The sequence below is a fragment of the Triticum dicoccoides genome, chromosome 5A (assembly GCF_002162155.2).
Source record: "Triticum dicoccoides isolate Atlit2015 ecotype Zavitan chromosome 5A, WEW_v2.0, whole genome shotgun sequence".
In the NCBI taxonomy this organism is placed as follows: Eukaryota; Viridiplantae; Streptophyta; class Magnoliopsida; order Poales; family Poaceae; genus Triticum; species Triticum dicoccoides.
The window spans coordinates 21,188,139-21,199,365 of record NC_041388.1 but is presented as its reverse complement, the minus strand read 5'-3'; the positions used below and the strand labels follow the sequence as shown (position 1 = coordinate 21,199,365).

The 11,227-nt window shown below is 52.8% G+C and overlaps 1 pseudogene; it reads right to left on the bottom strand.

Moving 5' to 3' along the window:
- Positions 1-1,060: 1,060 nt before the first annotated feature.
- Positions 1,061-11,227, bottom strand: part of LOC119299075 — a 39,983-nt pseudogene continuing 29,816 nt past the window's right edge.

Here is an 11,227-nt window from a genome sequence, read left to right as displayed (position 1 = left end):
CGGCGAGGGACAGGGAGAGGAGGGGAGGAGAGGCGGCTAGTGTTTTGGACATGAAACAGGCTCGACTAGTGTTTTGGACATGAAACAACATATCACAGCAAAAATAGACTGAAAAGAGCATTAAGCAGCACAAAAACAACATACCTGCCTTGTAGCATCTCCAGCAGAAGGTGGATTACGATCCTCCAAAATCGATTTAGACATCGTGCTACGGCTGTTCACCCACGCCTTGTCAGCGGCGGACTTGGCTCCCCTGACTGCTCCATCCAACGTCAATGGTATACTACTCTAGTTGGGTTTGGTCTGGTAATACTCTGCATTCCCTTGAAACGCAAGACTTATTAAGAGGACAAAGAGAGAACGAAGCTGCTACGATTTTCACTAAACGAAGCTGGAGAGATGGTGTGAACAAACAAACATCACATGGAAGCACTTGACCCAACTGAATCTACTCTGAAATTTTGACACTAAAAGCTCCGACAAAGCCTGAGCAGCGAGGAAAGTAGCAACGTAAGAAAGGAACTAGTATTACTACTACTACTACTACTACTAGAGCTCCAGTACTTCCGAATTTAAACTATTCCCAGTTTTCGATCCATACATCATGACAAAAACAGAAAAAAAATGACTGCTTCTCTTTGTTATTATTATACAGTAACATAATGCACTACAATTTTCTAATCATCCGTCGTGACAAAACCAGAAAAAAATGACATAATTGCCATCAGTAACACATTGGAGACTACATACCTTTCTTGATCCATTAGGGTTGAACGGCGAGCCCAGGAACCGGAAACGTTAATTGTTTGATCTGAATGTCCATCGCCGCCACACACCGCCCTGATGCTGACGAACTCGTCCCCCGAAGAGAAAAATGAAACGAGAAACCAGCATTTACACATAACATATTTCCACTCCGACAGGACATCACATAGAAATAGTTTCAAGAATGTAAATCTGTAACCAACAGGTTACAGTTTAATACACATCTTGGAGCCGCAGCTCGAACGCAGAGACGAACCAAACTTTACCATGAACAAGATTTGAAAGGTTAAAAAAGTTAAACTTGTGATAACCAAAGGCAAATGAGTTCGAATTCTGCAGTTGGCTGCAGAAAAGAAAAAGATTCATGCATTGAATTTTTCAGGTGATGGTGCACTGATGAAACACATAGCATGGAAAAGGTAAGAGCATATGTCAGTTTTTCTGGACAATTCTTTTGGAGAGGAGGCCCACAGAGTTCATTGTTGCCGATGTACATAAGTGATGGGTTGTCCGCGCTGAGGGTGTCAAGTTGGCGGCCAGAAGGTATCATTCGAGATAAATCGTTGTAGGACAGGTTCAAGGCAGCCAAAGAAGTTAGACTTGATAAGCTCGATGGGATTTCACCAGATAGCTTGTTCTCAGAGAGGTCGAGAGATACCAGTGACTTCATGGCCCCAATCATGTTTGGAATTGGTCCACTCAATTTGTTTGATGATAAATTCAAATTCATCAGATCAGCAAGGGAAGTGATTTCAGTGGGGATTTCACCGGTCAAAGAGTTACATGATAAATCAATGCTTACAAAATATACAAGTGTTCTACCATATACAAGTTGGTGTCCTTTTGTTACTACTGACAATATTTCTCCGAGGTGATCAGCTCCTGTACCCATTATGTTGTCAGCTTCCACGGTTCCATTATATGTATCACCCATAAACATAAATTCCATTTGTACCGACAGATGCCAAGGTATCGCACCAGATAAATTGTTGCTTGATAGATCCAAGTATTGAAGATGGATAAGGCTTGCTATGCCTATTGGAATATTATCAGAAAATGCATTATGGCTTAGTAGTACAAAACGTAATTCCTCCAGATCTCCTAGCCATGTGGGCAACCTTCCAGACAACTTGTTCCATGCAAGATCCAAGAACTGCATATATGTATTATTCTGCAAAAATGCTGGGAAATTTCCTGATAAACTGTTGTTACTGAGCAGAAGAAATTGTAAATTTTGGATGTCAAAGCATTGAGGAACTTCACCCTCCAATAAATTGTTTGACAAATCCAAATACAATATTTTTTGCAATTTGCAAATTGATTCTGGAATGTACCCACCAATTCGATTTGAATACATAACTAGTATTCGAAGTCGGGGGCCTTCAAATATTGATGGCATTACTCCTGAGAAGTTGTTCTTGGAGATGTCTAACCAAGTGATATTTGGGGGCATCAAAGGTATTGATCCACTAAGCAGGTTTGAACTTAGGTGGAGTACTTCAAAAGCCATGCCATGCAGATGTGCTGGCAAGCTTCCACTTATTTGATTGTTAGAGATGTCGAGATCAGTTGTCTGTGAAAATGTATACCAAAACCAATCAGGAAACTCGTCCTCTAAACCAGAGCTTGAAATGTCAAGCGAATATATTCCCTGCTGTTGCTGAAGCCAAGATGGGAAGAGAGGACCCATCTGGCAAGATGCAAAAGATGTTTAAACCACTATAAGATAGGTCTATGCTCTTTAAACTTTTTAGCTTTGCAAAGTGTTCTTTCGTGATCACACCACTGAAGTTATTGTTGTTTAGGGACAGATCAACCCGATTCTTCAGAGAACCTAATTCAGTGGGTATAGTTCCAGTCAAGTTGTTGTTTGACATCTTCAAAGAAGTCAGAGAACTAAGGACACCAAATTCAGCTGGTACAGTCCCGTTGAGCTGATTCAAGCTGAGATCAAACATGCTCAAGCTGTTGAATTCTCCTATAAAATTTGGCAGGGTCCCAGTGAACTGGTTTTGACTGAAATGCAGCTGTTGCAGTTTGTCCCATGCGCATCGCGGCAACCCCTCCATCAACACCACTATATCTCCATACATATAATTTTCAGAGAGATCCAGTATTTCCAAACAGCAAAGATTTTTAAGAACATTTTTCAGGTTTCTCATATCCAGATTGTTGTTAGACAAATCAAGTACCTTGAGTGACGACATGTTTCCTAGTGCATCTGGAAAGTTTCCAGATAATTGATTTGCAGCAAGATTGAGGTATTTGAGGCCCTTCACTTTCCAAAACCAACTTGATGCAAGTGAGTGGCCTAAAAAGTTTCCGGACAGATCAAGCTTCTCAAGTTTCGTGAGATTAAGGTAGGGAAGCGATTGGCTTGCAGTTTCAAGTGAACAGGCAGTAAGAGTGATAGCCCTCAGAGATGAAATCATATTCAAGGTACGAGGCCAGTCAGTTATCGTTGAGAGATTTAATCCGCTCATTCCAAGTGACTGCAGCAGTGGTAGCTTTGTTAACCAGGTGATGTCCGTTGAGTACATTTCATAACCCTGACCAAGGTCAAGATGCTGCATCTTAGACAGGTTAGCAAGCTGAGAAGGAACTCTACCTATAAATAGTATGCCAGACAGGTTAAGGTACCTCAGGTTTTCCATGGAGGCCAAGAACAGAGGAATATGGCCATTTGGCCCTAGCAAGCAGTTCATGCTAAGATCCATGTGCTCTACATGCTTCAAGGAAAATAGTGAGGGGCTTATCTCGCCATGCAATGAATTAGCATCAAAGCACGGAGTATAGGTGTAAGCATCAGGACTTGTATTGTGAAGGTGAAGCTTGATGACATGGCCTGTTTGGTTGCTGCAGCGAACACCACTCCACCGGCAGCAATCCTGCCCACTACCGGAAAACGGCTCTACGCCGACGGCCAAAACTATGCCGACGGCTGCCGTCGGCCTACTTGGATCTATGCCGACAGCCTAGTCCTGGCCGTCGGGCTACCCCTATCTACGCCGACGGCAACCGTCGGCACAGATCAGCCGTCGACCTAGATTAATAAACGCCGACAGTGGCCGTCGGCATAAGTGTGCCGTCGGCGTACATGTGGGCCCGGCGACCCCGCCCGTGACCAGCGGCTAACGGCGTCAAAGCTATGCCGACGGTCGGGACGGGCGGCCGTCGGCATACCTCTGCACGCCACGTCACTAATCCGCGGCGCAGATATGCCGACGGCAGCCGTCGGCATAGGCTCCGCGTCATCGATCCGTGGCACGGCGCCCGCCTAAACCCAGCCGTATCTATGCCGACGGCAATGGCGTCGGCATAGTTATTTTTTTTACATGTGTTTTTTTACATATGTTTTTATGCTTTTTTTACATATGTTTTTATGCTTTTTTTACATATGTTTTTATGCTTTTTTTACATATGTTTTTATGCTTTTTTATGTATTATATGAATATATGTGTAGTTTGTAAAAAAATTCATAGATTATGAATATATATATATATATATATACATATAGTTCGCATTTTTTTCGAACACATTAATAATGTGCCGTCATGTTCTTTTGAATATAGAACATTATATTTTATTAAAATCAAAAACAGCTATGCCGAAACATCTGGAGGCAGCGCTGCGGTGGGCCCCCCTCACGAACAGCGCCGCCGCCGGCATCTGGAGGGCGGAAACAGCCGCATCGGGTCTATACGGAGGGGACGCATCTTCGAAGTGTTTCTATGGGATGACCTACCACAACCGGGTGGTGTTGTGGCATGTCAGAAGAGGCGGCACACATCTCCGGGGCGTGGTCCCCTAACGGACGGCGCCGCTGCCGGCACCTGAAGGGGGGAAACGGACGCATCGGGTCTACATGGAGGGGATGTAGTTGTCGCTTTGGGCCTGGATGTTGCTCCCAGGTGTCCCTCTGCGCTGACCTGACACAGCCGGGTGGAAAGGTCCACTGTTTAAAGCCAGTCCGTGCAAAGTTAAAGGGCTAGATCTCGTGGTCAACCGCTCCAGGGTTAGGCGGGACAGGGGCCCCGGGGATAGCAATGGCACCGGAGCGTCGCACCGGCCCCTCATACAAGCGGGGTGGTGTTGTGGCATGTTCGAAGAGGCGGCACGCGTGTCCGGAGTGTGCCCCCCTCACGGACGGCGCCGCCGCCGGCACCTGGAGGGGGGAAACGGACGTGTGGGGTCTACACGGAGGGGATCTTGCTGTGGGTCTGGCCCGGTTGTTGCTCCAAAGTGTTCCTATGGGCTGACCTAACACAACCGGGTGGGAAGGTCCACTGGTCAAAGCCCGTCCGTGCAAAGTCAAGGGGCTAGATCCCGTGGTCAAACGCTACAGGGTTAGGCAGGACGGGGCCCTGGGGGGCAGCAATGCCACCGGAGCGTCGCACCGGGCCCTCATACATGCGGGGTGGTGTGGTGGCATGTCCGAAGAGGCGGCACGCGTCTCCGAGGCGTGGCCCCCCTCACAGAGGGCGATGACACGGTAGTAGACGTTTTGCGGTAACGATGCGGCGTGAATATTATTAAATACTCGGAGCGCGATAAAATCATGAGTTTTTTGCACGACGTGGGCACATGTGCTATACAAACAATTGTATTTTTTTCATAATTTTTGGTGATGGAGAAATATCCGAAAAATTCCCTCTATGCGGATTGCCCTTCGCGCGTCTACGGCTGTGGCCGGCGGCCTCCGGGGGCTAGCATGCCGCCAAATCTTGCGTAGGCGGCCTCTCACAAGTCTGGAAGTGTTGTGGCGGTTGCAAACCCACGGCACGCATGTCCAGGGTGTGCCCCCCTCACGAACGGCGCCGCCACCGGCACCTGGAGGGGGGAAACGGACGCATCGGGTCTACACAGAGGGGATCTTGCTGTGGGTCTGGCCCGGATGTTGCTCCAAAGTGTTCCTATGGGGTGACCTAACACAACCGGGTGGGGAGGTCCGCTGGTCAAAGCCCGTCCGGGCAAAGTCAAAGGGCTAGATCCTGTTGTCAAACGCTACAGGGTCAGGCGGGACGGGGGCCCTGTGGGGGTAGCAATGCCACCGGAGCGTCGCACCGGGCCCTCATACATGCGGGGTGGTGTGGTGAAATGTCCGAAGAGGCGGCACGCGTCTCCGGGGCATGGCCCCCCTCACAGATGGCGATGACACGGTAGTAGACGTTTTGCGGTAACGATGCGGCATGAATATTATTAAATACTCGGAGCGTGATAAAATCATGAGTTTTTTTGCACGACGTGGGCACATGTGCTATACGAACAATAGTATTTTTTCATAATTTTTGGTGATGGAGAAGTATCCGAAGAATTCCCTCTACGCGGATTGCCCTTCGGGCGTCTACGGCTGTGGACGGCGGCCTCCGGGGGCTAGCATGCCGCCAAATCTTGCGTAGGCGGCTTCTCACAAGTCTAGAAGTGTTGTGGCGGTTGCAAACGCCCGGCACGCGTGTCCGGGGTGTGCCCCCTCACGGACGGCGCCGCCGCCGGCACCTAGAGGGGGAAACGGACGCGTCGGGTCTACACGGAGGGGATCTTGCTGTGTGTCTGCCCCGGATGTTGCTCCAAAGTGTTCCTATGGGCTGACCTAACACAACCGGGTGGGGAGGTCCACTCGTTAAAGCCCGTCCGTGCAAAGTCAAAGGACTAGATCCCGTGGTCAAACGCTATAGGGTTAGGCGGGACGGGGGCCCTGCGGGGTAGCAATGCCACCGGAGCATCGCACCAGGCCCTCATACATGCGGGGTGGTGTGGTGGCATGTCCGAAGAGGCGGCACGCGTCTCCGGGGCGTGGCCCCCCTCACGGACGGCGATGACACGGTAGTAGACGTTCTGCGGTAACGATGCGGCGTGAATATTATTAAATACTCGGAGCGCGATAAAATCATGAGTTTTTTTGCATGACGTGGGCACATGTGCTATAGGAACGATGGTATTTTTTCATAATTTTTGGTGATGGAGAAATATCCGAAAAATTCCCTCTATGCGGATTGCCCTTCGCGCGTCTACGGCTGTGGCCGGCGGCCTCCGGGGGCTAGCATGCCGCCAAATCTTGCGTAGGCGGCCTCTCACAAGTCTGGAAGTGTTGTGGCGGTTGCAAACACACGGCACGCATGTCCGGGGTGTGCCCCCCTCACGGACGGCGGCGCCGCCGGCACCTGGTGGGGGGGGGGGAACGGACGCATCGGGTCTGCACGGAGGGGATCTTGCTGTGGGTCTGGCCCGGATGTTGCTCCAAAGTGTTCCTATGGGGTGACCTAACACAACTGGGTGGGGAGGTCCGCTGGTCAAAGCCCGTCCGTGCAAAGTCAAAGGGCTAGATCCCGTGGTCAAACGCTACAGGGTCAGGCGGGACGGGGGCCCTGTGGGGGTAGCAATGCCACCGAAGCGTCGCACCGGGCCCTCATACATGCAGGGTGGTGTGGTGAAATGTTTGAAGAGGTGGCACGCGTCTCCGGGGTGTGGCCCCCCTCACAGATGGCGATGACACGGTAGTAGACGTTTTGCGGTAACGATGCGGCATGAATATTATTAAATACTCGGAGCGCGATAAAATCATGATTTTTATTGCACGACGTGGGCACATGTGCTATACGAACAATAGTATTTTTTTCATAATTTTTGGTGATGGAGAAGTATCCGAAAAATTCCCTCTACGCGAATTGCCCTTTGGGCGTCTACGGCTGTGGCCGCGGCCTTCGGGGGCTAGCATGCCGCCAAATTTTGCGTAGGCGGCCTCTCACAAGTCTGGAAGTGTTGTGGCGGTTGCAAACGCCCAGCACGCGTGTCCGGGGTGTTCCCCCCCTCACGGACGGCGCCGCCGCCGGCACCTGGAGGGGGGAAACGGACGCGTCGGGTCTACACGGAGGGGATCTTGCTGTGGGTCTGCCCCGGATGTTGCTCCAAAGTGTTCCTATGGGCTGACCTAACACAACCGGGTGGGGAGGTCCGCTGGTCAAAGCCCGTCCGTGCAAAGTCAAAGGACTAGATCCCGTGGTCAAACGCTACAGGGTTAGGCGGGACGGGGGCCCTGCGGGGTAGCAATGCCACCGGAGCATCGCACTGGGCCCTCATACATGCGGGGTGGTGTGGTGGCATGTCCGAAGAGGCAGCACGCGTCTCCGGGGCCTGGCCCCCCTCGGACACGGTAGTAGACGTTCTGCGGTAACGATGCGGCGTGAATATTATTAAATACTCGGAGCGCGATAAAATCATGAGTTTTTTTGCACGACGTGGGCACATGTGCTATAGGAACGATGGTATTTTTTTCATAACTTTTGGTGATGGAGAAATATCCGAAAAATCCCCTCTACGCGGATTGCCCTTCGCGCATCTACGGCTATGGCCGGCGGCCTCCGGGGGCTAGCATGCCGCCAAATCTTGCGTAGGCGGCCTCTCACAAGTCTGGAAGTGTTGTGGCAGTTGCAAACGCACGGCACGCGTGTCCGGGGCGTGCCCCCCCCCCCCTCACGGACGGCGCCGCTGGCGGCACCAGGAGGGGGGAAACGGACACATCGGGTCTACACGGAGGGGATCTTGCTGTGGGTCTGGCCCGGATGTTGCTCCAAAGTGTTCCTATGGGGTGACCTAACACAACTGGGTGGGGACATCCGCTGGTCAAAGCCCGTCCGTGCAAAGTCAAAGGGCTAGATCTCGTGGTCAAACGCTACAGGGTCAGGCGGGACGGGGGCCCTGTGGGGGTAGCAATGCCACCGAAGCGTCGCACCGGGCCCTCATACATGCAGGGTGGTGTGGTGAAATGTTCGAAGAGGTGGCACGCGTCTCCGGGGTGTGGCCCCCCTCACAGATGGCGATGACACGGTAGTAGACGTTTTGCGGTAACGATGCGGCATGAATATTATTAAATACTCGGAGCGCGATAAAATCATGATTTTTATTGCACGACGTCGGCACATGTGCTATACAAACAATAGTATTTTTTTCATAATTTTTGGTGATGGAGAAGTATCCGAAAAATTCCCTCTACGCGAATTGCCCTTTGGGCGTCTACGGCTGTGGCCGCGGCCTTCGGGGGCTAGCATGCCGCCAAATCTTGCGTAGGCGGCCTCTCACAAGTCTGGAAGTGTTGTGGCGGTTGCAAACGCCCAGCACGCGTGTCCGTGGTGTTCCCCCCCTCACGGACGGCGCCGCCGCCGGCACCTGGAGGGGGGAAACGGACGCGTCGGGTCTACACGGAGGGGATCTTGCTGTGGGTCTGCCCCGGATGTTGCTCCAAAGTGTTCCTATGGGCTGACCTAACACAACCGGGTGGGGAGGTCCGCTGGTCAAAGCCCGTCCGTGCAAAGTCAAAGGACTAGATCCCGTGGTCAAACGCTACAGGGTTAGGCGGGACGGGGGCCCTGCGGGGTAGCGATGCCACCGGAGCATCGCACCGGGCCCTCATACATGCGGGGTGGTGTGGTGGCATGTCCGAAGAGGCAGCACGCGTCTCCGGGGCCTGGCCCCCCTCGGACACGGTAGTAGACGTTCTGCGGTAACGATGCGGCGTGAATATTATTAAATACTCGGAGCGCGATAAAATCATGAGTTTTTTTGCACGACGTGGGCACATGTGCTATAGGAACGATGGTATTTTTTTCATAACTTTTGGTGATGGAGAAATATCCGAAAAATCCCCTCTACGCGGATTGCCCTTCGCGCATCTACGGCTATGGCCGGCGGCCTCCGGGGGCTAGCATGCCGCCAAATCTTGCGTAGGCGGCCTCTCACAAGTCTGGAAGTGTTGTGGCAGTTGCAAACGCACGGCACGCGTGTCCGGGGCGTGCCCCCCCCCTCACGGACGGCGCCGCTGGCGGCACCAGGAGGGGGGAAACGGACACATCGGGTCTACACGGAGGGGATCTTGCTGTGGGTCTGGCCCGGATGTTGCTCCAAAGTGTTCCTATGGGGTGACCTAACACAACTGGGTGGGGAGGTCCGCTGGTCAAAGCCCGTCCGTGCAAAGTCAAAGGGCTAGATCCCGTGGTCAAACGCTACAGGGTCAGGCGGGACAGGGGCCCTGTGGGGGTAGCAATGCCACCGGAGCATCGCACCGGGCCCTCATACATGCGGGGTGGTGTGGTGAAATGTCCGAAGAGGCGGCACGCGTCTCCGGGGCGTGGCCCCCCTCACAGATGGCGATGACACGGTAGTAGACGTTTTGCGGTAACGATGCGGCGTGAATATTATTAAATACTCGAAGCGCGATAAAATCATGAGTTTTTTGCATGACATGGGCACATGTGCTATACGAACAATAGTATTTTTTTTCATAATTTTTGGTGATGCAGAAGTATCCGAAAAATTCCCTCTACGCGGATTGCCCTTTGGGCGTCTACGGCTGTGGCCGGCGGCCTTCGGGGGCTAGCATGCCGCCAAATCTTGCGTAGGCGGCCTCTCACAAGTCTGGAAGTGTTGTGGCGATTGCAAACGCCCGGCATGCGGGTCCGGGGTGTGCCCCCCCCCCCTCACGGACGGCGCCGCCGCCGGCACCTGGAGGGGGCAAACGGACGCGTCGGGTCTACACGGAGGGGATCTTGCTGTGGGCCTGCCCCGGATGTTGCTCCAAAGTGTTCCTATGGGCTGACCTACCACAACCGGGTGGGGAGGTCCGCTGGTCAAAGCCCGTTCGTGCAAAGTCAAAGGACTAGATCCCGTGGTCAAACGCTACAGGGTTAGGCGGGACGGGGGCCCTGCGGGGGTAGCAATGCCACCGGAGCATCGCACCGGGCCCTCATACATGCAGGGTGGTGTGGTGGCATGTACGAAGAGGCGGCACGCATCTCCAGGGCGTGGCCCCCCTGACAGACGGCGATGACACGGTAGTAGACGTTCTACGGTAACGATGCGGCGTGAATATTATTAAATACTCGGAGCGCGATAAAATCATGTGTTTTTTTGCACGACGTGGGCACATGTGCTATAGGAACGATGGTATTTTTTTCATAATTTTTGGTGATGAAGAAATATCCGAAAAATTCCCTCTGTGCGGATTCCCTTCGCACGTCTACGGCTATGGCCGGCGGCCTCTGGGGGCTAGCATGCCGCCAAATCTTGCGTAGGCGGCCTGTCACAAGTCTGTAAGTGTTGTGGTGGTTGCAAACGCACGGCACGCGTGTCCGGGGTGTGCCCCCCCTCACGGACGGCGCCGCCGCCGGCACCTGGAGGGGGGAAACTGACGCATCGGGTCTACACGGAGGGGATCTTGCTGTGGGTCTGGCCCGGATGTTGCTCCAAAGTGTTCCTATGGGGTGACCTAACACAACTGGGTGGGGAGGTCCGCTGGTCAAAGCCCGTCCGTGCAAAGTCAAAGGGCTAGATCACGTGGTCAAACACTACAGCGTCAGGCGGGACGGGGGCCCTGTGGGGGTAGCAATGCCACCGGAGCGTCGCATCGGGCCCTCATACATGCGGGGTGGTGTGGTGAAATGTCCGAAGAGGCAGCACGCATCTCCGGGGC